The following is a 22,172-nucleotide window of genomic DNA, read 5'->3' on the forward strand; positions in this document are numbered from 1 at the left end:
GAAGATTATGTTCCCCTGTTCCACATGATGTCTTATAAAGTGATATCTTACACTGGTGACATTATTTTTGGCAAGTTTAATAGCTCCCATATTGTCACAAAATACCACAGTTGGCTTTAAAGTTGGAGGAGATTCTATTTCACCCATCAGTGTACAGATCCAAAGAGCTTCTTGGATAGTGGCGGACAAGGCCATATATACAAGTTCTACAGTACTCAAAGCAACAGCTCATTGTCTCTTACAAGACCATGATATCAATCCTCCCATTAGTCTAAAACAACATCCAGTGAAGTTTCCCCAGTCTGCGTCACTGTATCCTTCCAAATTTACATTTCCAGTTTAAGGATATTTTAACTTATAATCAGCAGTTCCATTTAAATATCTGAATATTCTCTTGACTGCCATCCAGTGCTTTTTTTCAGATCACTGCAAAACTTGCTCACTGCATTTGTGGTAAATGCAATGTCTGGTCTGGAAGTCTGTGCTAAGTACAGTAGACTTCCTACAGCTTCCAAATAGGGTACACTTTCCTTACATTTCTTGTCATCATCAGTTATTAGCAGTTTTGCATTGTTTTCCATAGGAGTAGAAATAGGTTAACAATTTTCCATACTGAACTTCTCTAGGATCTTCCTTGTGTACAGAGATTGATCAATCCATAGTCCTTCTCTGTTGGCACTTCTTAGAATCTTCATGCCTAAGTATTGATTAATTTCCCCCAAATCATGCATATTAAATTCTGACTGTAACTGTTCTTTGAAAAAGTCCATCTGGCTTTCACTATTGGTTAAAATTAAAAAAATCACCTACCTATATCGCCATGATTGCAATTTCTTCATTGCTCCTTTTGTAATGTATACTGGGATCTGCCTTTGACTGGGACATGCCTATTTTTATCAAACTTTTATGCAAACATTTATTCCAACAATGGCCACTTTGCTTTAATCCATATATCCCTTTCTTCAAACGCCAAGTTCTCCTGTTCCCTTGATAAGGTCGCTTAACTTCATCATGTGGAATCATATATATTTCCTCTTCTAGTCTTCCATTCAGGTAAGCTGTTTTCACATCTGTTTGATGAATTAATATGTCTTCCTTTACTGCCAGAGCTAAAAGGTATCTTAGTGATGAAGAATTTCATTGTAATCTATTCCTTCTTTCTGGGAATATCCTTTAACTACCAATCTGGATTTGAATATTGTATTGCACTCTCAGGATTTTTAATACTAAATACCCATATTGTTCTTGGCTGCTTTTAATTTTCAGGCATGTCAACCCATTCATATGTATAATTATCCACAAAAGATTGCAGCTCCTTTTCAATAGCCTTTTTCCAGTCTTGAGTATTTGAATTTGCTAAAGCTTCATATACTGTAACTGGTTCATTGTTGACTGTTTGGGCAGAATACATTTCATAATCTGGGTATTCTTTTGGTATTGCTATATGTGAAGACTGCCTTAAACTGACTACCTCTGTTGAATCTTCTTCCTCAATTTAATTCTCAGGTAGCACATCAGTTTCCTCTTTATTCTCGTCTTCCTCTGTTTCAGTTTCCATCTCTGTTTCAGCACTATCATACATTATGCTTCGTTGCATTACTGTATCATTTTGATTACTTTCCTTTATTTTAAGTCTATAATCTTCCAAAAATACTACATCTCTAGTACTTATTGTCTTCTAATTCACAGGATTATAATATCTGTAGCCTTTTGAACCCTCACAGTAGCCATCAAAAATATATTTTTGAGATTTTGCGTCCCACTTTCCTCTTAATGTATTTGGAATCTGAACCATGGCTTCACATCCAAAGACTTTTAAGTGATTTGAATCCGATTATTCCCAGTCCATACTTCATAATGTGTCTTGTGTCTCACAGCTTTGGTAGGTGATCTGTTAATTAAATACACTGCTGTTGACACAGCCTCTGCCCAAAAACACTTAGGTAGCTCAGCATAGCTTAACATACTTCTTGCCTTTCCTAAAATGGTTCTGTTGGCTCGTTCTGCAACTCAATTCTGAGAAGGACTGTAGCGAATGGTGGCCTGATGCGTTATACCCATTCCATTCAACTGTTACTTAAACTGTCTGTTTACATATTCTGATCCATTTAAAGGGAAGCAGCCTACTCACGCCGTAGTAAATTCGCATCAGTCTTTCCATTGTGTGCCAGCCAGTCCGCTGTAACTAGCTCTGACGTCATAAATATTGCGCAATATTTTAAAATCAAGCAAATAACCTGAAACGGTTCTAGCATGTCAGGAGTAATACTAAGCCATGTCTCCGCAATATCCTTTCTTTCAGGAGTGCTAGTTCTGCAAGGTTCGCAGGAGAGCTTCTGTAAAGTTTGGAAGGTAGGAGACGAGGTACTGGCAGAAGTAAAGCTGTGAGTACCGGGCGTGAGTCGTGCTTCGGTAGCTCAGTTGGTAGAGCACTTGCCCGCGAAAGGCGAAGGTCCCGAGTTCGAATCTCGGTCGGGCACACAGTTTTAATCTGCCAGGAAGTTTCATATCAGCGCACACTCCGCTGCAGAGTGAAAATCTCATTCTGGAAACATCCCCCAGGCTGTGGCTAAGCCATGTCTCCGCAATATCCTTTCTTTCAGGAGTGCTAGTTCTGCAAGGTTCGCAGGAGAGCTTCTGTAAAGTTTGGAAGGTAGGAGACGAGGTACTGGCAGAAGTAAAGCTGTGAGTACCGGGCGTGAGTCGTGCTTCGGTAGCTCAGTTGGTAGAGCACTTGCCCGCGAAAGGCAAAGGTCCCGAGTTCGAATCTCGGTCGGGCACACAGTTTTAATCTGCCAGGAAGTTTCATATCAGCGCACACTCCGCTGCAGAGTGAAAATCTCATTCTGGAAACATCCCCCAGGCTGTGGCTAAGCCATGTCTCCGCAATATCCTTTCTTTCAGGAGTGCTAGTTCTGCAAGGTTCGCAGGAGAGCTTCTGTAAAGTTTGGAAGGTAGGAGACGAGGTACTGGCAGAAGTAAAGCTGTGAGTACCGGGCGTGAGTCGTGCTTCGGTAGCTCAGTTGGTAGAGCACTTGCCCGTGAAAGGCAAAGGTCCCGAGTTCGAATCTCGGTCGGGCACACAGTTTTAATCTGCCAGGAAGTTTCATATCAGCGCACACTCCGCTGCAGAGTGAAAATCTCATTCTAAATTAATATGTGTTGAATATCAGTTTGATAACTTTAACCATTTTCGAAATTTGGACGTTTTTCTGTAAAAATCATTGGCGCAACAGAAAAGAGCTAGAGACTTCAAAATTTATAATTAGATTCCTTTTTCATAATTATTTAATAGAAACAGTCTTCTGGATCTCACAAATTAAGATTTTAGTTGAAATTCATGATTTTCTGGTTTTTGTCTTAAAAATTAAGGAAGCAAGATAGATTAAGTAGGCTAATAAATAAGGCTATGATGTTTATATTTAAGTAGAATGGAGATCCGCTATAATCATAAAGATGTGAGAAGTTTCATTTAAATAACTATAAAACTATACCGATAGCGTATCTCCAAAGGGCCAGTTCAGAGCTCGTCTACTGCGTGCAGTGTAATTAAATTAATTCTCTCGCCCAAAATATTTAACTTAGCCACGTCAAACTGATATTATGTTTACTTACCTGTGTGCTGAATGCACATTTAAATTAAGAGCTTCATCGGCCATCAGCAAAAGAAGGTATGATTTATTCGGTAACTTAATGTGGTGCATTACTAGCCCAGCAGCTAGTCGGGAGAGCCGATTTGATCAGGCGTTCCCTTAGCCGTCCGCACCGCGGCTTTATATATAAGAACGCTGCGCGAGGAAGCAAGGCCCCAGTTCTCTCCAGACGCTGAATAGCACGCCATCTGTTTCGGGAGTCGCGTCGCGTCGGTATCATTGCTACAAACAGCCTCGGATGCCGTATTAAGTTACTCGAGATACGCGTAACCATGAAATCATTTTCGAGTGAAGTGTTAATTCTGGGATGACTTTAATTATCGATCTTCAGTTTGCATATTGTCATATTTTCACGTGCCGCCGCGGGACAAACATTCTACCATTATTTAGCGTGGTGTTTGATGAACCTAATCATCAAATTATGGCGAGCATTCATTTAAACGTTTAATTTGTACATTTATAGTTGCATCAGCGCATTAGACTCTGAACTGCTCTGTTAGTTAGATTGTGTGGATTCTTTTGTTTTCATCTGTGACTTTCAGAATACAGAACGTTTTTTCACGACCGTTTTTGATTATAAATCCCAGACAATTTCCTAATTCATCAGAGCTATAAGCTGTAACTATAAGTGTATTCTCAGATAAAGTGGGCACTTGGAATTCTAATTGCAGGCTTCACGTTTTGCTAATCACTTTCTGGTTGCCAATATTGTAGTTAGAGAGCCAGTGTTGAGAACGGCGAAAGACAGCATAAATAACATTCTAAATAATAGGAACTGGTTTAACATTCTACAAACCTAACATTTATATAAACAACATAAAAATTGACATAATTCCACCTGCTGCCCCACATATGGTGCATCGGCCGGGAAATGTTTCAACATTCAAACATTTATACAACAGTAAATAATTCCGCCTGCTGCCCCACATACGGTGCATCGGCCGGGAAACGAAGTGTTTCAACATTCAAACATTTATACAACAGTAAATTTTCCTACCTGCCGCCCCACATATGGTGCATCAGAAAACTGTTGAGCAACCTTTTTCTTAATATCCTCATGATTGTAATCAATTTTATAATTCAAACTGTCCAGATCCTCTTTCAACTTATTGCAAGTAGCCTTGAAGGAATTTTCTAATTCGGCTTCATTGGATTCTAATTTATTGTCCATTGCTTCAAACCGTTCATTAAAATTGGTTTGGCTGGCCACAATTCTGTTATTTACCTCAATTATATCAGATTTTAACTCAGCTGTCATTCTAGCACTACTGGCTGACATTTTTGCATTACTGCTTTTGACCTCAGTTATTTCAGACTTTAATTCAGCTGTCATTCTAGCATTACTGGCAGCTATTGCTTGTAATATAACATTTAAATCAATAGCCCCAGTATCTTTGGGTTGCTCACTAGCTGGCTTTTTACCACACTCAGGTGACGAAAAGCTAGCTCCAATACCAGAATCATCAAAACTAAATGAAACTTCTGATTGATCAGTAATATCTAACTTCTCCTTCTTAAACTCTACCATCTCTGATGACTGTTTCATTTTTAATTCATCAGAGAAACTATCATCCAATAAATTAACAATTTCTGCTTTCTGCTTTACTACTGGGGTCTCTATTATTGAATCATTGCCCCTTTTTACACTACTGTCAGGAGACAATAATTCATATTTCACTTTAACATTAATACTTTCATGCATATTTACACTTGAACCGTTGTCTGTATTTACAGTTCCCTCAACAGACATAGGTTCTGATTTCTACATCTACATCTACATCTACATTTATACTCCGCAAGCCACCCAACGGTGTGTGGCGGAGGGCACTTTACGTGCCACTGTCATTACCTCCCTTTCCTGTTCCAGTCGCGTATGGTTCGCGGGAAGAACGACTGTCTGAAAGCCTCCGTGTGCGCTCTAATCTCTCTAATTTTACATTCGTGATCTCCTCGGGAGGTATAAGTAGGGGGAAGCAATATATTCGATACCTCATCCAGAAACGCACCCTCTCGAAACCTGGCGAGCAAGCTACACTGCGATGCAGAGCGCCTCTCTTGCAGAGTCTGCCACTTGAGTTTATTAAACATCTCCGTAACACTATCACGGTTACCAAATAACCCTGTGACGAATCGCGCCGCTCTTCTTTGGATCTTCTCTATCTCCTCCGTCAGACCGATCTGGTACAGATCCCACACTGATGAGCAATACTCAAGTATAGGTCGAATGAGTGTTTTGTAAGCCACCTCCTTTGTTTTAAGTTTAACCTCAGTGTCTTTTGGCGGTTCCATCGCTGACAGTCTTTTAGTGCAGGTTAGTAAAATTTTTAACAGCTTTTCACTTAACTTAGTTCCTTCTGCACGACGTATGGCGTTGCCGGCGTGGCGTACCAGGATTACTGATGCGATGCAGTTCGCTGAATTGCAGATGACACTCCGACGGCTGTTGTGTGTTTGCGTGGCCCACAACTGCAGGCGCAGCTCCGGCTGCTCCGGCGGATGACTGCGGTGCAGCGAAACTGGCTTCTCGCGATGCCGGCAGCGCCATTAGACTCAGTGCCAGCTCCGTCAATCCAGATGCGTTGTTAATCCAATTGCGTCGTCCACATGCACACGTAACTCTTTCACTGTTCTATTACTCAGTTGCGTGTCGCATTTCACTCGCAAATCCGAATATTTAAAAATCACTTTCACTTTTACTCAGTTTTTTTATTTTTATTTTTATTTTTTTTTTTTTGAAAATGCCGTAATAAATTTCGACTTCTTCTTTCCAACACATTAAAATTTTCCGTTATGGTTATCAAGCCAATACTAAACTAATAAACTCTGTAGGGAGGAGGTTTTCCTGTAACCTCTACACAGTGTGGCAGCTGTGCAGTCCCAGCTGTGCGAGATCTTCTTTCCCTTTTCAGGTCTCACTCAATCTTCATCTTTCCTATCCACCAAGAATTTCGACCCCTTCTCTCCAATATGAAAATTTTTTGAAACCAGTGAATGCTGTAGGCAGGAGGTTGTTCTGTAACCTCTACACAGTGTGGCAGCTGTGCAGTCCCAGCTGTGTGAGATCTTCTTTCCTTTTCAGGTCTCATTCATTCTTCATCTTTCCTATCCACCAAAATTTCGGCTCTTACTCTCAAATGCTAAAATTTTCCGTTATGGTTATCAAGCCAATAAGAAACCAATGAATGCTGTAGGGAGGAGGTTGTTCTGTAACCTTTACACAATGTGGCAGCTGTGCAGTCCCAGCTGTGTGAGATCTTCTTTCACATTTCAGATCACACTCAATCTTCATCTTTCCTATCCACCAAAAATTTTGGCTCCTTACTTTGCAATACAAAAATTTTCCGTCATGGCTATCAAGCCATGAGTTCTGTAACCATTCTATCCACCGATTAGTGAAAAAAAAACCTACTGTGACAAATCTATCTATGACATAAACAACAGAGGAGTATGATGTAATTAAGATACAAATGTATTTGAGTAACAAGTATGTATAGAACCCTGGTAATATTGTAAGTACGAAGTGTTGTTTTATTGGAAATGGTCCCACAATAATATTTTAAAAAGATGTACAAATTTGTGTACAAGCAGGATCTGAAGTGGCAGTGAAACCTATTGTATGCTGCAGAGCTAACTAATTAATAGTAAAAGAGATTGCTTAGTGTTATGAAAAAAAATATGCAGACAAGTTGTAAGAATGAACTCACCTTGAGTAGCAAGGAATGACAGTATAATAGAATTGAGTAGTGTTTGTGGTTGAGACGTGAAGGACACGTCCCTGAAGTATTTATAAGGTTGGAGCTGGCCGTTATTTTGGTGTAGTGTGTGACAGGACACACCTACATGTATTGAGGTTATGAGTTGGAGGCGTGAATGCGACCATAGGTACCCTTATGTTAGATGAGACAGAGCAGCTCATGGTGTCCTATAGGTTTAAGGAATTTAGCATTACACTCGTCCATTATTACTTAATGCATTGTAGTGGCAGGTCGAGAGAGACTACCTGTGGTTTCAGCGTCCGATCGAGTGGAAATGGATTGCCACGTGAGCAAACTGATCAGCTGCAATACACTATGGATATGAAATAAATGTGGTATCCTGTGCTTTAAATTTTAATGGCGTGAGTATTACTTAAGTTCATACACTAGCAAAGTAATTAAGTACATAATGGCAGATGTGAAGCATTATTTATAGCTCAGCATAAATACACTTCGATGAAGTAAGTACATAATTGCAGGTGTGGAACTGACACAGCAGCAGAGGACCAATAAGTGGATTTAGTAGTCAACTAAATGTAGTGTGTTTTGAACACTCAGAACTGTACTATTACCAAAAGTTACTCACAGGTACAAGGAAGCTGAGAAAACAACCACTAATCAAAAATATTCATACTATCTCTAAGAATAAGGTAATCAAAGATGAGTCAGTTAAGTAAATGAAATACAAATGTATCAAGAATGTACCGAGCATTGGTTCAGTGTTCCGGCCCAGAAATAATATATTGAAATTAAATAGGATTCATGATTGTATGCCTTGAGCATAAATTTTCTCTAGTACGTGACTAACGGCGTTTTGAGCCATTTGTTTACCGATTTTATGACAATTAAGTAACCACGAGAGTAATATTGAAAAAGTTCTGTTAACTTTGTTCCAGCAAAATGTTGAAGGATAAAACGTATATATCCCCATTTCATTGTGACCCACCCTTAGATGTTAAGTGAACAGAGTCTGAGGCACTCTTTTTGTTTGTTCTACAGGACAAACCAGATAATGACAGCCTGGTAGCTGCTTGAAAGGGTGGAGTGACTTGGACACAACTCACAGTGACCCCTCCCCTTTCCCCATGTAATTTAGAGTGAACATGAAGGACGCACACCATAGAAACTTCCCTTCCTTTACCCGTGTGAATGGAAGTGTAGGACGCCAGCCAAAGCGGCTACAGCCACATGTGTAAAAATTATTTGTGAAGTTTTCTTTCAGGTTTAGAAAAGACTGCTAAGATATAATCATCTGTTTATGTATCTTGAATAACTTATTTCTTTGAATTTGTGTATGTAAAAATGTATTTAATGGATTTAAGATTCTCATAATTTTACATATTTTAATGTATTTTTTTTTGTCTAAGGCAATATGTATGCCAAAGTGTTTCATTGATTTTGCTTATATTTTGAGGGATAATGTAGCTTAAGAGGCAGTGCACATGCCAACAATTTAAATAGTTGAAGCAGGTAATCAGTTTTCTTTTAATGTTTCTATACGTTTACATTTCAATTTTAATTTTTCATAGGAAGTTAAGCTGTACTATTGCTTCCCTTTTTGTAATTAAATTTTTTTTCATTCATTAACATTCAAAACCAAAAAAATTTAAGTAGAGGGTGATGTAGGGAAGCAGCCTACTCACGCCATGGTAAATTCACATCAGTCTTTCCATTGTGTGCCAGCCAGTCCGCCGTAACTAGCTCTGACATCATAAATGTTGCGCAATACTTTAAAAATCAAATAAATAACCTAAAATGTTTCTAGCATGTCAGGAGTAATACTAAATTAATATGTGTTGAATATTAGTTCGATAACGTTAGCCATTTTCGAAATTTGGACGTTTTTCTGTAAAAATCATTGGCTCAACAGAAAAGAGCTAGAGACTTCAAAATTTATAATTAGATTCCTTTTTCATAATTATTTAATAGAAACAGTCTTCTGGATCTCACAAATTAAGATTTTAGTTGAAATTCATGATTTTCTGGTTTTTGTCTTAAAAATTAAGGAAGCAAGACAGATTAAGTAGGCTAATAAATAAGGCTAGGATGTTTATATTTAAGTAGAATGGAGATCCGCTATAACCATAAGGATGCGAGAAGTTTCATTTGAATACCTAGAAAACTATAGCGATAGCGTATCTCCAAAGGGCCAGTTCAGAGCTCGTCTACTGCGTGCAGTTTAATTAAATTAATTCTCTCGCCCAAAATATTTAACTTAGCCACGTCAAATTTTTATTATGATTACCTACCTGTGTGCTGAATGCACATTTAAATTGAGAGCTTCATCGGCCATCAGCAAAAGAAGGTATGATTTATTCGGTAACTTAATGTGGTGCATTACTAGCCCAGCGGCTAGTCGGGAGAGCCGATTTGATCAGGCGTTCCCTTAGCCGTCCGCACCGCGGCTTTATATATAAGAACGCTGCGCGAGGAAGCAAGGCCCCAGTTCTCTCCAGACGCTGAATAGCACGCCATCTGTGTCGGGAATCGCGTCGCGTCGGTATCATTGCTACAAACAGCCTCGGATGCCGTATTAAGTTACTCGGGATACGCGTAACCATGAAATCATTTTCGAGTGAAGTGTTAATTCTGGGATGACTTTAATTATCGATCTTCAGTTTGCGTATTGTCGTATTTTCACGTGCCGCCACGGGACAAACATTCTACCATTATTTAGCGTGGCGTTTGATGAACCTAATCATCAAATTATGGCGAGCATTCATTTAAACGTTTAATTTGTACATTTATAGTTGCATCAGCGCATTAGACTCTGAACTGCTCTGTTAGTTAGATTGTGTGGATTCTTTTGTTTTCATCTGTGACTTTCAGAATACAGAACGTTTTTTCACGACCGTTTTTGATTATAAATCCCAGACAATCTCCTAATTCATCAGAGCTATAAGCTGTAACTATAAGTGTATTCTCAGATGAAGTGGGCATTAGGAATTCTAATTACAGGCTTCACGTTTTGCTAATCACTTTCTGGTTGCCAATATTGTAGTTAGATAGCCAGTGTTGAGAACGGCGAAAGACAGGATAAATAACATTCTAAATAATAGGAACTGGTTTAACATTCTACAAACCTAACATTTATATAAATAACATAAAATTGACATGATTCCACCCGCTTCCCCACATATGGTGCATCGGCCGGGAATCGAACCCGGGCCGCCCGCGTGGCAGGCGAGCATTCTACCACTGAACCACCTAAAAATTTTACTCACCTGCACTAAAAGACTGTCAGCGATGGCACCGCCAAAAGACACTGAGGTTAAACTTAAATCAGAACCTATGTCTGTTGAGGGAACTGTAAATCCAGACAACGGTTCAAGTGTAAATATGCATGAAAATAGTAATGTTAAAGTGAAATATGAAGTATTGTCTTCTGACAGTAGTGTGGGAAGGGGCAATGATTCAATAATGGAGACCCCTGTAGTAAAGCAGAATGCAGAAATTGTTAATTTATTGGATGATAGTTTCTCTGTTGAATTAAAAATGAATCAGTCAACAGAGGTGGTAGAGTTTAAGAAGGAGAAGTTAGATATGACTAATCAATCAGAAGTTTCGTTTAGTTTTGATGATTCTGGTGTTGGAGCTAGTTTTTCATCACCTGAGTGTGATAAAAAGCCAGCTAGTGAGCAACCCAAAGATGCTGGGACTATTGATTTAAATGTTATATTACAAGCAATAGCTGCCAGTAATGCTAGAATGACAGCTGAATTAAAGTCTGAAATAACTGAGGTCAAAAGCAGTAATGCAAAAACGTCAGCCAGTAATGCTAGAATGACAGCTGAGTTAAAATCTGATATAATTGAGGTAAATAACAGAATTGTGGCCAGCCAAACCAATTTTAATGAACGGTTTGAAGCAATGGACAATAAATTAGAATCCAATAAAGCTAAATTGGAAAATTCCTTCAAGGCTAGTTGCAATAAGTTGAAAGAGGATCTGGACAGTTTGAATTATAAAATTGATTACAACCATGAGGATATTAAGAAAAAGGTTGCTCAACAATTTTCTGAAATGTATAAAACAGTAAAATCTGAAGTTGCTGAGGTTCGCAGAGACTTCCAAGTGGGAGATGCGAAGCTGGAGCCCAAGTTAACAGAAAAGATCGAGGTGGAATCTGAACTGTGCTCAGATAGGTTTAAAGATGTTAATATAAAAGTAAACATATGTCAAGCACAAGTAGATGCAATCAAAACTGATACTACTCATATTGTGCAAAGAGTAGATTATGTTGAAATGAGAGTAGAAAATATCAGTACTAACATTGCTAACATTGAGAGTAAAGTAGCTTCAGTAACTTCTGGTAATGGTAGTATACAACAAGTTGTAGCTGTAAACGCCGCTATTATCGGGTGTCGGCAGTTCTTGCGGTTCGATCCAGATAAAAATATCCACCCGCTAGATTTCTGTAACGATTTTGAAGATGTGATTCCACCAACTTGGTCTGAACGAGAGAAAATATCATTTATTAGAAGCCATTTAGCAGGTGACGCCATGCGTTGGTCAGCTGATGTTATGTTGAAGTGTAAAACATTAGCGGAGTTTAAAACAGCTTTCATTAATGAGTATTGGTCTAGCAATAAGCAAAATCAAGTGTTGAGAGAATTTTGGAGTGGAAAACGCTTCAATGCAGGCAAGGAATCTACACTCCTGGAAATGGAAAAAAGAACACATTGACACCGGTGTGTCAGACCCACCATACTTGCTCCGGACACTGCGAGAGGGCTGTACAAGCAATGATCACACGCACGGCACAGCGGACACACCAGGAACCGCGGTGTTGGCCGTCGAATGGCGCTAGCTGCGCAGCATTTGTGCACCGCCGCCGTCAGTGTCAGCCAGTTTGCCGTAGCATACGGAGCTCCATCGCAGTCTTTAACACTGGTAGCATGCCGCGACAGCGTGGATGTGAACCATATGTGCAGTTGACGGACTTTGAGCGAGGGCGTATAGTGGGCATGCGGGAGGCCGGGTGGACGTACCGCGGAATTGCTGAACACGTTGGGCGTGAGGTCTCCACAGTACATCGATGTTGTCGCCAGTGGTCGGCGGAAGGTGCACGTGCCCGTCGACCTGGGACCGGACCGCAGCGACGCACGGATGCACGCCAAGACCGTAGGATCCTACGCAGTGCCGTAGGGGACCGCACCGCCACTTCCCAGCAAATTAGGGACACTGTTGCTCCTGGGGTATCGGCGAGGACCATTCGCAACCGTCTCCATGAAGCTGGGCTACGGTCCCGCACACCGTTAGGCCGTCTTCCGCTCACACCCCAACATCGTGCAGCTCGCCTCCAGTGGTGTCGCGACAGGCGTGAATGGAGGGACGAATGGAGACTTGTCGTCTTCAGCGATGAGAGTCGCTTCTGCCTTGGTGCCAATGATGGTCGTATGCGTGTTTGGCGCCGTGCAGGTGAGCGCCACAATCAGGACTGCATACGACCGAGGCACACAGGGCCAACACCCGGCATCATGGTGTGGGGAGCGATCTCCTACACTGGCCGTACACCACTGGTGATCGTCGAGGGAACATTGAATAGTGCACGGTACATCCAAACCGTCATCGAACCCATCGTTCTACCATTCCTAGACCGGCAAGGGAACTTGCTGTTCCAACAGGACAATGCACGTCCGCATGTATCCCGTGCCACCCAACGTGCTCTAGAAGGTGTAAGTCAACTACCCTGGCCAGCAAGATCTCCGGATCTGTCCCCCATTGAGCATGTTTGGGACTGGATGAAGCGTCGTCTCACGCGGTCTGCACGTCCAGCACGAACGCTGGTCCAACTGAGGCGCCAGGTGGAAATGGCATGGCAAGCCGTTCCACAGGACTACATCCAGCATCTCTACGATCGTCTCCATGGGAGAATAGCAGCCTGCATTGCTGCGAAAGGTGGATATACACTGTACTAGTGCCGACATTGTGCATGCTCTGTTGCCTGTGTCTATGTGCCTGTGGTTCTGTCAGTGTGATCATGTGATGTATCTGACCCCAGGAATGTGTCAATAAAGTTTCCCCTTCCTGGGACAATGAATTCACGGTGTTCTTATTTCAATTTCCAGGAGTGTATTAAAGAGTTTGCTAGGTCATGGATCTCACGTTTGTCACATTTGGGCGAAAAGCTAAAACCTGAAATGATAATACTAGGTCTTGAAGCCAAACTGCCATGGTATTGGCAAACTAGAATTATATCTGGCCCTAGAGACAATCTGGATCGTTTCATTGAATATTTGGAACGTGTAGAACGTGTTGCTGCCAATGAGGAGCAAGCATGTAATAACAGATATGCTAATAACAATAGTAGTAATTTTAAGAACGAGCAAAATGGCAACGTAAACATCAGAACAGTAGGTGTTCGTCATCCTAAGAGAGGTAGGAATTGAAGAACTAATTATCATAACCAACAATGGCAGCCAAATGATAATATTTTTGTGCCAAACAAAATTATGCATGTAAACAACAGTACAGAAAGCAATGCTATGCCAGTTAACTATAATGAAAATAAAGGAAACAGTAGTAGGCCGAGGCAGGAAAACTAGTTCCCGTCTATGAGGACACTGGCGCTCACCAGGCGGTTACTTTTCCTAAGCCAGTAGTTACAGGAATTGGTAAGACAGATCAGAATACTCAGACTGAACATGTGGATGAAGGGTCCGTAGCATCTAAGGATACAACAGAAATGTTAGATCACTCACTGTATTTGATAGGTACCGTGTTAGAGACGCTTTCTAAATGGGAAGAGAAAGAGAAGGCGCAGCAGTGTAACGATAGGGAGCAGCTACAAAATACTGAATTGTCAGGTGAAGAAGCAGAAGAAATTCATGCTTATATTTACGATGAGGATGATTTGCTCTTATCTAAAGTGCCTGTGCAGGATGTTGATAATGTACTAATAGATTTAGGACAGGAGATAAGTGAGAATGTAGAGGGTAGCCTGTTGGAGGTCGATGAACCCGGTAGCTGTGACCAGTTGTCACTAGAGAAGGAACCCGACGATAATAGTAAAAGTGGTTTAGCTGTAACTAGTGTTATGCCTGGTCTGGAGGCGCAGAATCGCTCAGACTACAGTAATTTGGGTCATGTTCAGCAAACTAAATGTAATGAAGTCGTGCGGTGTTTCGATTTAAGATTAATAGACCGACTGGAAAAGGCAGCTGAAAATGTAATTCAGGAAACCCCTACACACTTTGACCTAAATGTAATGAAAACAGATGTCGATCACTTTAGTTGGAGACAAATCCAAAAGGAACTATTGGATGAGTTTGAGGAACCACCTGTACAACCTAGAATAAGCCACCCTATAATAATAGTGAATATGTTGGGTATCAATGTACGTTGTCTCTTAGACAGCGGAAGTGAGGTGAGTGCAATATCTCAGTCCTTCTTTGATGCATTACCTGGTAAAGACAAGCTTACAGTAATGGGGGTATCAGGACTAAGAATAATTGGTGCTACTGGCAAGGTGTCAAAAACGGTAAAGCAAGAAGCTTTGCTGCCCTTTAACATTAATGGTAATTTAATTGATCATCCATGCTTAATTGTAAACAATCTCAGTATTGAGGTTTTAATTGGCATAGATTTCTTGTCGAAATATCAGAGTGTTGTTGACTTTGAAAGAAGCCAGTTAAAAATGGTCTTGCCAATAACCGGAGTAATTACAGTACCTTTTAGTGATAAACATGTAGTAGCTAATGATGAAACTTGGGAGCTGCCTATACGAGTTCTGAAAAATAGGAGATATTGGGACGAAGGTGTTAATCTTAGTAAAAGTAAGCTAAACACAGAAGAAGAAGAAGCAATTATTTTGGACAAAATAGAAGCTAAATTGCAGGAAATCGATAAAATTTCAGCTAATCAGAAGGAAGAGCTAAGACAGATTTTAAAAAGGCATCATAAGGTATTTTCAAATCGACCTGGCGTGGTCAAAGGTTATGAATGAATGCTGTAGGGAGGAGGTTGTTCTGTAACCTCTACACAGTGTGGCAGCTGTGCAGTCCCAGCTGTGTGAGATCTTCTTTCCTTTTCAGATCTCACTCATTCTTCATCTTTCCTATCCACCAAAATTTCGGCTCTTACTCTCAGACACATCAAATTTTCCGTTATGATTATCAAGCCAATAATAAACCAATGACTTCTATAGCGAGGAGGTTGTTCTGTAACCTCTACACAGTGTGGCAGCTGTGCAGTCCCAGCTGTGTGAGATCTTCTTTCCTTTTCAGATCTCACTCATTCTTCATCTTTCCTATCAACAGAGAATTTCGACCCCTTCTTTCCAATACGAAAAATTTCTGAAACTAATGAATGCTGTAGGTAGGAGGTTTTTCTGTAACCTCTACACAGTGTGGCAGCTGTGCAGTCCCAGCTGTGTGAGATCTTCTTTCCTTTTCAGGTCTCACTCATTCTTCATCTTTCCTATCTACCATAGTTTCGACTCCTTCTTTGCAATACAAAAATTTTCCGTCATGGCTATCAAGCCATGAGTTCTGTAACCATTCTATCCACCGATTAGTGAAAAAAAAATGTACCTAGTGTGACAAACCTAACTGTGACATAAACAACAGAGAAGTATGACATAATTAAGATACAAATGTATTTGAGTAACAAGTATGTATAGAACCCTGGTAATATAGTAAGTACAAAGTGTTATTTTATTGGAAATGGTCCCACAATAATATTTTAAAAAGATGTACAAATTCGTGTTCAAGCAGGATCTGAAGTGACAGTGAAACCTATTGTATGCTGCAGAGCTAACTAATTAATAGTAAAAGAGATTGCTTAGTGTTATGAAAAATATGCAGATAATTTGTAAGAATGAACTCACCTTGTGTAGCAAGGAATGGCAGTGTAATAGAATTGAGTAGTGTTTGTGGTTGAGACGTGAAGGACACGTCCCTGAAGTATTTATAAGGTTGGAGCTGGCCGGTATTTGGTGTAGTGTGGACAGGACACACCTACATGTATTGAGGTTATGAGTTGGAGGCGTGAATGCGACCATAGGTACCCTTATGTTAGATGAGACAGAGCAGCTCATGGTGTCCTATAGGTTTAAGGAATTTAGCATTACGCTCGTCCATGATTACTTAATGCACTTTAGTGGTAGGTCAGGAGAGACTACCTGTGGTTTCAGCATCCGATCGAGTGGAAATGGATTGCCACGTGAGCAAACTGATCAGCTGCAATATACTATAGATATGAAATAAATGTGCTATCCTATGCTTTAAATGTTAATAGAGTGAGTGTTAAATAAGTACATACACTAGCAACATAATTGAGTAACCTAATGGCGGACGTGAAACATTATTTATAGCTCAGCATAAATACACTTCGATGGAGTAAGTACACAATTGCAGATGTGGAACTGACTCAGCAGCAGAGGACCAATAAGTGGATTTAGTAGTCAACTAAACGTAGTGTGTTTTGAACACTCAGAACTGTACTATTACCACAAGTTACTCACATGTACAAAGAAGCTGAGAACACAACTACTAATCAAATATACTCATACTATCTCTAAAAATAAGGTAATCAAGGATGAGTCAGCTAAGTGAATAAAATACAAATGTATCAAGAATGTACCGAGCATTGGTTCAGTGTTCCGGCCCAGAAATAAAAAATTCAGATTAAATAGGATTTATGATTGTATGCTTTGGGCATAAATTTTCTCTAGTATGTCATTAACGGAGTTTTAAGCCATTTGTTTACCGATTTTATGACAGTTAAGTAACCACGAGAGTAAAATTGAAAAAGTTCTGTTAACTTTGTTCCAGCAACATATTGAAGGATAAAACGTATATATCCCCATTTCATTGTGACCCACCAATAGATATTAAGTGAACAGAGTCTGAGGCACTCTTTTTGTTTGTGCTACAGGACAAACCAGATAATGGCAGCCTGGTAGCTGCATGAAAACGTGGAGTGACTTGGACACAACTCACAGTGACCCCTCCCCTTTCCCCATGTAATTTAGAGTGAAGTGAAGGACGCACACCATAGCAACTTCCCCTCCTCTACCCTTGTGAATGGAAGTGTAGGACGCCAGCCAAAGCGGCTACAACCACGTGTGTAAAAATGATTTGTAAAATTCTCTTTTAGGTTTAGAAAAGACTGCTAAGATATAATCATCTGTTTATGTATCATGAATAACTTATTTTCTTTGAATTTGTGTATGTAAAAATGTATTTAATGGATTTAAGATTTTCATATTTTTACATATTTTTTGTGTTTGTTTGTCTAAAGCAATATGTATGCCAAAGTGTTTCATTGATTTTGCTTAAATTTTGAGGGATAATATTGCTTAAGAGGCAGTGAACATGCCCGCAAATTAAATAATTGAAGTAGGTAATCAGTTTTCTTTTCATATTTCTATATGTTTACATTTCAATTTTAATTTTCATAGGAAGTTAAGCTGTACTCTTGCTTCCCTTTTTGTAATTAATTTTATTCATTCATTAACATTCAAAAACAAAAAAATTTAAGTAGAGGGTGATGTAGGGAAGCAGCCTACTCATGCCGTAGTAAGTTCGCATCAGTCTTTCCACTGTGTGCCAGCCAGTCCGCTGTAACTAGCTCTGACGTCATAAATGTTGAGCAATATTTTAAAATCAAGCAAATAACCTGAAACGGTTCTAGCATGTCAGGAGTAATAGTAAATTAATATGTGTTGAATATCAGTTCGATAACTTTAACCATTTTCGAAATTTGGACATTTTTCTGTAAAAATCATTGGCGCAACAGAAAAGAGCTAGAGAGTTAAAAATTTATATTTAGATTCCTCTTTCATAATAATTTAATAAAAACAGTACTTTGGATTTCACAAATTAAGATTTTAGTTGAAATTCATAATTTTCTGGTTTTTGTCTTAAAAAATTAAGGAAGCAAGATAGATTAAGTAGGCTAATAAATTAGGCTATGATGTTTATATTTAAGTAGAATGGAGATCCGCTATAACCACAAGGATGTGAGAAGTTTCATTTGAATACCTAGAAAACTATAGCGATAGCGTATCTCCAAAGGGCCAGTTCAGAGCTCGTCTACTGCGTGCAGTGTAATTAAATTAATTCTCTCGCCCAAAATATTTAACTTAGCCACGTCAAACTTATATTATGTTTACTTACCTGTGTGCTGAATGCACATTTAAATTAAGAGCTTCATCGGCCATCAGCAAAAGAAGGTATGATTTATTCGGTAACTTAATGTGGTGCATTACTAGCCCAGCGGCTAGTCGGGAGAGCCGATTTGATCAGGCGTTCCCTTAGCCGTCCGCACCGCGGCTTTAGATATAAGAACGCTGCGCGAGGAAGCAAGGCCCCAGTTCTCTCCAGACGCTGAATAGCACGCCATCTGTGTCGGGAATCGCGTCGCGTCGGTATCATTGCTACAAACAGCCTCGGATGCTGTATTAAGTTACTCGGGATACGCGTAACCATGAAATCATTTTCGAGTGAAGTGTTAATTCTGGGATGACTTTAATTATCGATCTTCAGTTTGCGTATTGTCGTATTTTCACGTGCCGCCACGGGACAAACATTCTACCATTATTTAGCGTGGCGTTTGATGAACCTAATCATCAAATTATGGCGAGCATTCATTTAAACGTTTGATTTGGACATTTATAGTTGCATCAGCGCATTAGACTCTGAACTGCTCTGTTAGTTAGATTGTGTGGATTCTTTTGTTTTCATCTGTGACTTTCAGAATACAGAACGTTTTTTCACGACCGTTTTTGATTATAAATCCCAGACAATCTCCTAATTCATCAGAGCTATAAGCTGTAACTATAAGTGTATTCTCAGATGAAGTGGGCACATGGAATTCCAATTACAGGCTTCATGTTTTGCTAATCACTTTCTGGTTGCCAATATTGTAGTTAGAGAGCCAGTGTTGAGAACGGCGAAAGACAGCATAAATAACATTCTAGATAATAGGAACTGGTTTAACATTCTACAAACCTAACATTTATATAAACAACATAAAAATTGACATAATTCCACCCGCCACCCCACATATGGTGCATCGGGCGGGAAATGTTTCAACATTCAAACATTTATACAACAGTAAATAATTCCACCCGCCGCCCCACACATTGTCTGATCTCACAATTTTAATTTTCTTCCCAGTCTGTCTTTCGACCATTTTGCAATAAACAACAAATACATCATTCACTTGGTCTTTGCTACATATAAAATAAACATGCATGTATCTAGAAAAATCATCTATGAATGTCAGGAAATAGAAGCTACCTCCTAAGCATTCAATCTCCATAGGTTCACAGAGATCTGAATATATGAGTTGCCAGACTTCGGTAGATTTGCTCTGACTCGATTTAAATGGCAATCTAGCCTGCTTCCTTTGCAAACACAACTCACATTGGATATTATAAATTCCATAATTTTCCATCCCAGTTGCCATATTCTTCTGTAAAGTCATACTTTTCCTATTAAAATGTCTCCTATGCCACAAGAAACCTTTTGCAGCATAAACAGAGTTATTTCCTGTTTCAGCAGTATTTTGAACTGTATTCACTTTGTAGATAACTCTTTCATTACTTACAGTAGCTACAATACCACCACAAGAGTCTATCACTTTGACTCCCTCTACTATTTCGCTTACTAACAATGAATTAGTTGCAACATTCTTTACATAATGTACATCATAAACAGTAACAGTTTCCTTTCCTTATTCACAAGCAAATTCCTGCGAGTTAGGTCCGTCAACTGTAGAAATTCCAATGTCAGTCCTTGACTGAGCATCATACAAACCTGACGGAGCTTTGGTAATGTGCACAGATACTCCTGAATCTAGAAACCATTCTGCATGATCGTCACTCGCTTCATTAAAAAGAGTAAAAAACAGAAAATTCCTTACCTTTATCGGTATTCTTTCTCTCAGGATCACTAGAATTAACATGCTTCTTTTCTTTTATATTTAACTTTTCGTTACACTTTGAAGCAACATGTCCAATTTTCTGGCATCTGAAACATCTTATTGGTTTCTTCTTCTTGTACTTAGAGTACAAAGCCGACGCTGTTTCTTTTTCTGAAGCATTAGAATATGGTTCATTCTTCACATCCTGTAGAATCTTTACTTTAACACTATCTGCTGTAATGGATATTCCCGAACTTTTAAACCCATAATCATTGGCGAATATTTCTCTGTTAGTCCAGCTAATAATAAAGTTCCAATACATTCATCCACAATTTCATAACCGATATTCCTCAGACGATTGGAGATTGAAATTATTTTATTCACATATTCATCCACGGTTTTACACTTATTCAATCTTGTGGTTATAAGTTCGCGAAGTAATCCTACTTTTCTGGTTAAACCACCGTCTTCAAATGCGTTTTTCAGTTTGTCCCATACCTGCTTTGCTGATGTAGCCTTTTCTATGTGAACATAATTCACTGGATCAATCAAAAGGATTAGTTTTGATTTTGCCTTCCGATCCTTAGTAGCAAAACTTGACTCCGTAGGTGCCAATTTACCGTTTGCGACGTCCCATAAGTCATCCAAGTGCAAATACGCCTCAACGGCAAATTTTCACCCTACAAGCCGCTCTATTTGCGGTATCTGTGTTGTACTCATTTTACAGTTACTTTCTTCTTCGTATAACGTACACAATCCAAGTTTATAAGAACTTCCGCGCACCTTTTGCTCAAATACACGTCGCCTTAAAGCTTATTATTTCGCTTTAATCCAGTACCTGGGCCCATAACCTTTTGTAGTTTATGCAGATTAACGCAGCTAAATGACAGGTAACAACTATTTAAGAGACAAAATAAACTTATGCTTTATTCCCACAACACATATTAATACATTTGACTACCAAATTATATTTGTTGCCCCATCGAAAAATGGTTCAAATGGCTCTGAGCACTATGGGACTCAGCTTTTGAGGTCATTAGTCCCCTACAACTTAGAACTAGTTAAACCTAACTAACCTAAGGACATCACACACATCCATGGCCGAAGCAGGATTCGAACCTGCGACCGCAGCGGTCTCACGGTTCCAGACTGAAGCGCCTTGAACCGCACAGCCACTTCGGCCGGCACCCCATCAACAACACGGAACATGTATATTCCACAGAGTCTAATGCACTCTGCACATCATATCTTTTGCGCCACTATGCACGCTGGAAAATGTTTGTTCACATATCCCCAACACTATGTCAGGCAGAAATAGCAGGAGAGTATCAGTAGGGTCAATTTTTCCAAGTTGTAGAAATATAGATATCGGAAGAGATATATTTTTCCATGCTATATAAACGAGGAATTAGATTTCGTCATGTGAGGCTCTTGGCACTCGAAACTGCAACGCTTTCGCTTATTGCTATTCACACCGGAAACGATAATATATGTCCCCCTGGCAATGTACTCCAAGTTTACCATAATTCGCGCCTCTAGAATCCTATGGTCGACATCGAGTCGCACGTTCGAATTATATCGTTAGGAGCCCACGCGTTCAATAGGCAATCATTCTTGGAAATTACTTGCATGCAAACACCTGTTTGTTATATAAGGCATCGTCAATACATATGTAATTATACAAATGGTTAATTTATGAAGGGTCATCGTTAAGGATGATACTTTTTACAATTATAATTTTTTGTGTGCTTCCTGGTGTGAAAATATCTAGTGCAATTTGCAATTTCACCGTCCAGCGACTCACGTTCCTGAACGTTTAGAAATGATTAAAAGATTTTACAAAAGTGGATCTTAGTTGCGGGTGCACAGAATTGGTTTCACAGATAAGTAG

General features: G+C 39.6%; 3 non-coding genes across 3 annotated transcripts; 2 read left to right on the forward strand and 1 right to left on the reverse strand.

Annotated features, from left to right (window-relative positions):
* Positions 1 to 2,706: 2,706 nt before the first annotated feature.
* Trnas-cga lies at positions 2,707 to 2,781 on the forward strand. Its single transcript has one exon. It is a non-coding gene; the product is annotated as a tRNA-Ser (tRNA).
* Positions 2,782 to 3,007: 226 nt separating this feature from the next.
* Trnas-uga lies at positions 3,008 to 3,082 on the forward strand. Its single transcript has one exon. It is a non-coding gene; the product is annotated as a tRNA-Ser (tRNA).
* Positions 3,083 to 10,550: 7,468 nt separating this feature from the next.
* On the reverse strand, positions 10,551 to 10,617 carry Trnag-gcc. The gene has a single exon. It is a non-coding gene; the product is annotated as a tRNA-Gly (tRNA).
* Between the last annotated feature and the right edge of the window lie 11,555 nt (positions 10,618 to 22,172).

Source organism: Schistocerca piceifrons, chromosome 4 (genome assembly GCF_021461385.2).
Source record: "Schistocerca piceifrons isolate TAMUIC-IGC-003096 chromosome 4, iqSchPice1.1, whole genome shotgun sequence".
Lineage (NCBI taxonomy): Eukaryota > Metazoa > Arthropoda > Insecta > Orthoptera > Acrididae > Schistocerca > Schistocerca piceifrons.